Source organism: Teleopsis dalmanni, chromosome 2 (genome assembly GCF_002237135.1).
Source record: "Teleopsis dalmanni isolate 2A chromosome 2, ASM223713v2, whole genome shotgun sequence".
In the NCBI taxonomy this organism is placed as follows: Eukaryota; Metazoa; Arthropoda; class Insecta; order Diptera; family Diopsidae; genus Teleopsis; species Teleopsis dalmanni.
The window spans coordinates 140,500,929-140,505,937 of record NC_051847.1 but is presented as its reverse complement, the minus strand read 5'-3'; the positions used below and the strand labels follow the sequence as shown (position 1 = coordinate 140,505,937).

Below are 5,009 nucleotides of genomic sequence, written 5' to 3'. Positions count from 1 at the left end.
AATTAATTTGATTACTTTCAATGTTTGGGAAATACCTGGCAACATTTAAAAGGAAAGTGTTTGAAAATGAAATCAGTTTTTTAATGCCAAGAATTTAAAAAAAAAGTTCTCCTTTTACTTTTCTTTTAAGTGCACATGTTTATTTTGAAGGACTAAGGGTTATTGGCATAGTTTTTTTAAATAATTGGCGCCAAAAGTGTTTTAATAGTGATAGTAATTGTCAGTAAATATATTACAAAAGATATAGTAATAATAGTATGGAAAAATAATATAAGGTCAATACTTGGTACTTAAAATTTCAAAAGATTATTTACGAATAATTGTATATAAGAATTTTTCCAAAAAGATCACTCAGGATGGGTATTCCAAAATATGCGAAATAAAAAATTAAACATTTTTGCAGGTTTGCTTATAATGTTTTAATTTAATATTTGTAGAATTTAAATGCTATAAATATCTTAAAATTTTTCAATGGAAAAATCAGTTCATTATTTTATTAAAGAAACTGCATAAAAAAACGAAAAATTGTGTTAATTGGTTACTGGGCACAACAAAGAAGACATATGTTGATAACCTAATAAGCATACACTGCCATAGACATTGATATTATTAAATTCTAATATGTTTTAAGGATTGAATTAATCTATTAATTACAAACTTCCTGATCATTCCAGTATTCTTCAGGTTGAGGTGATCGCTACCAAGAAAGCTTAAGTTTAAGATTATATTTAATAGGAATATATGTATAATATTACACAGTCAAGCGTCTTTGAGTTCAGTTAAATTTACATATATAACGGTTTTTGACTACAACACATCTATGAAGGATATGTGGTTATAGTTTAACACTTTTCTACTTTGAGTTCCAAAGAGAGTTATTTTTGAAAAATTGTAAGCACACAAGCTGGCTAATCGGAATGCTTCAGGTTATTATTCGGAACACTTAAAATATCTTGGCATATCGTTAACATCATCAAATTATTAAAAGATTGGAATACTTAAGAATATGCACGTATTTATATCCAAGTTCGCCCCGTCCTAATAAAAAAAAAATCCAGCACCTTTATTGAGATAAGCGGAAAAGATATCAATCTTGTGGGAGGGCTCCTTAAAGGGAGATTGAATCTGCTTTTTAATAATAGCTGTTGTACATGTGGGGGGGACGATCGAAGTACTTCACATTTGCTTTGTTACTGCCTAGTGTGTGAGAGGAGCCGATTTACTATTTTACGGGTTTGAATTTTTTTAAGAATCTTGGCCAACTCTAGGCCTAAGCTTTTAGGTATTTAAGGCTTTGCCAAAGATTCTAGGTGGTTTTTAAGCCTTTGAGTTTCTTCTACGATAGCATAATAAGTCAATAGGCCTAAGTAGATTTTTACGATCGTCGTTATAACGTAAACTAATCTGTAAAAACTGCCTTAAAGAAACTGCTGAATTACTATAAATTATTTTCAAAAGAAACAATTTTTGCTTTGTTGGAGTACTAACATAGTGAGATCAACGCTTCTTGAACTTAGTTATTCAACAAATAAAGATTCTATATTATTTAGAGAAATATTTCATAAAGAGGTTTTTTGAACAGTAGTGAACTATAACAATAAAAAGTCATTGTATATTACTTTAATTCATTGAATTTTTGGCTGATTATACAGTTGTTTCGAGTATTGCCAAATACCCATCATAAGTGGTCTTGAAAATAATTCTTGTATTTAATTATTCGTAACTAATTTTTTCAGACTGCAAGTATCAGGAATCGAACTCATGTCTTGCCAAATTTGAAACTCAGAGTCATCGCACATTGACCAACTGACCCTAAGCCGTACTCGACTTTTATGTTCGTACATTTTTCTGGAGTTTTGTTACTATACTGTGAAAGTTTTATTAAGAAATTCACTTACTGTATTTATATTAGAACTAAATTATATATCAGGTGTAGAATAATTGAATTAAGTAATCATATTTTTATTTTAAATTGTTAAATTTCAATACTATTCTGTTTGTAGAGGCATTATTTGGTGCAGGATTTATATATACTTTCTTATGTATAGAACCTAATCTAGGAACGTAATACTGAGAAAGTCATACTAATTTTACACCACAAGTCGCACGGGCGAAATATTGTTGTATGTTACATTTTTAAATATAATACATATAAATTCACAATAATATTCAACTTAATTTATTATTTATAAGTGAAATTAAATGTAACAAACTTAAGACGGATGTCAACATAAGTTATTTATTATACGCAGTTTTGAATATAGTATGTAATTATTAAATTTTATTAAATGAACAAAATTGGAAAATTTTTCTTTGGAAGATTTAATGTGGCCTTTCCAAACAGTTCAATGTTACGTTCAAGATCAAATATGACGTATTTGATTTGAATTTAATAACATCGAAACAATGTTTTTGTAGATAAAAATTAATATATTGTTCTACAAAATTTATTCATAGCACATAAATCATTATAATTTGTATTATTATTATTTAAAAAAAATAAAACTTTTTTTTATCTCCTTTTCTTGTTTTAACCTAAAAAAGTTCGAAGAACGGATTTGGAAACAAAGAAAAATGTCTTCAAATAGAAAGACAAGACCAGTAAAATTTCAAAACAAAACAAATTCAAATTTCATAGCACAAAAATAAAAATATAGAAATGTATTTGGAAAAATTTTTTCATTTATTGTTTGGTTAAAAAAAAATTTGCAAAATTGCTTGTGTTGGTGCATGATCTTGACAGAAAAAGCTTGAGCTTTTCTGTTACCAATACAACGTAGCGAAATGCTTTTAGCATACAGAAAATAAAGGTATATATCGTCTCAGACATTTTAAAAGTTGGACTTTGGTGGCTTCTTGTAAAATTGTCATAATGCGTGTATGTGTGTATTTGTATGCTATAGAGGAGGAGTACATAACGCCTGCGATTACTTTGTTTAGTTAGAAGCTTACGTGTGCATATGTATGAGTTTGTTTATTAACAAACTGTTTTAAATGTGACAGAAAATCTACAACTACAAAGAAAATTTCAATTTTATGAAAGCGAACAAAATTGGTTAAGTTGATGCCGATCAGTTTGCAGTTTGAAAAAATTCTTCGTTGAGGATAGATCGCTATTTTTAGGAGTAAATAAAATGTAAGCAGCAATATTTAAAGATACAGATAAAAATTATGAAAAAAAATTGAAAATGCTTTAAATAAAATTTAGTGTTAAAACAAAAATATGCGAAAAAAACGTACCTTAATAAAAAAAAAGTATTTAAGTAATAATTACAATTTTAAATAAATTAATTAAATAAATAATTTCATGAATAATAAATGTAAAAAATTATATAGAAAAATTAATTGTATAATTATATAATAAAATGGTGCTAACATATATGTAAAATATAATGACTGGAAGTACTTTTGAAATAATTTTTTATGTTCTATACATTTTGTACATACTGCAAATTTTTTAGTTGAATAAATATTATATTAAACAAAATTAAATTTTTTTTGCCGAAAAGTGTTTTTATATTTTATGAAACAATATAAAGCATATCAAATTATCAAAATTTAATGTTCAAAAAATATATTCAATAAATTTGCATATTTAAATCTGTAAAATTGAACAATATTTGTGTTACGTGCCAAAAAATACGAAACATCTGACAAGAAAAATCTTAAACTCTCATACATGCGGTGCAAATAAAAAAAAATAAAAACTATATCTCATAAAATCGGCATGTATTTGAATTTTTGCTGCTGTGATATATAAATTTAAAAATATATCTCTCAACATAATTCGGTGTGAATTGTGTGTTCAATTTGTGTGTGTGTGTGCTTTTGAAAATATTCAACTCAAGGACATTTAAAAATAACTTAAAAATTTTGCTCTGCGGAATATCTACAATTTGTAGTTCTTACTTTTGGATTTTCTATACCACAAGATTTTCTTAATTTTCTTAATTTTTTTTTATTAAGAATTTTGTTTTCAAAAAATTTCTGACGCAGTCAGCTAATGACAAATTTAGTGCTTTCCCAGTACTGACTTCCATATATTCCCTATATATATATATAATATTATATATATATATATATATATATATATATATAAAAGAGTTAAATGTAATTAAATTATACAGTGTACATTAATATTCAAAAAAAATATCTATTCAATAAATTAGTAATACAGCAAGTTAATCAATAGTTTATTAATTTTTTACATACATAAAATAAATATAACATAATTAAATTTAATTTATATATATTTTTTCAGCGAACGAGACTAAACATCGAAACTTTCTTGTTATAAGCACAACACAAAAAAACGATCAAAATGTTCAAAAGCCATTTGGAAATGATCGGTCGTAATGAGACCCCCAGCAAAAAAGCAAAATTCTGGCAATCATACATCAGGTCCTTGAAAGGTAATTTTTTAAATCATTTAATTTTGTTATAAAAATTATTTAAGTATGTATATATGACCGTACATTTCAATGAGATAATATATTTTAATAAGGTTATATGTGTTTTGCATAGGTAAACTAAAATAAAAATCTATAAAATAAAAAATAGTAATAAAAAATATATAACTTCATAAAAAATGTATAAATTTTATTAAATAATACAAAATTTTGCAAAGTTAATGTTTAGTTTTAGTCACACTAATTTAAATTTTTTAAATTTAAATTTCGATTTGATTGAAATTGGAACTCCAAAAAATTTGTTTGTTTTTAATAAAACAAAATATTATTAAAAATTTAATTTTTACTACACAACAGAAAATAGAACTTTTTTTATAGCCTATAACTTTATGAAATAGTTATAATGATTTCACATAACTCATATCTTATATTAACTTAAAATATGAGTTATAAATATATATTTCGTAAATTTTTTTTTATATGACAATAGTTTATAAACTATTAAATAAATACAAAAAAATATTAAAAAAAAATTGATTTAAATACATTAAATTACATATACATAATACATTATATGATGCTAATTTGAAAGTTGTTTCT

General features: G+C 24.8%; 1 long non-coding RNA gene across 1 annotated transcript; it reads left to right on the top strand.

The window, feature by feature from the left end:
* Nucleotides 1-3,028: 3,028 nt before the first annotated feature.
* LOC119685734 lies at nt 3,029-4,326 on the top strand. Its single transcript, XR_005252825.1, has 2 exons — nt 3,029-3,136; nt 4,262-4,326. It is a non-coding gene; the product is annotated as an uncharacterized LOC119685734 (long non-coding RNA).
* The last annotated feature ends 683 nt before the right edge of the window (nt 4,327-5,009 follow it).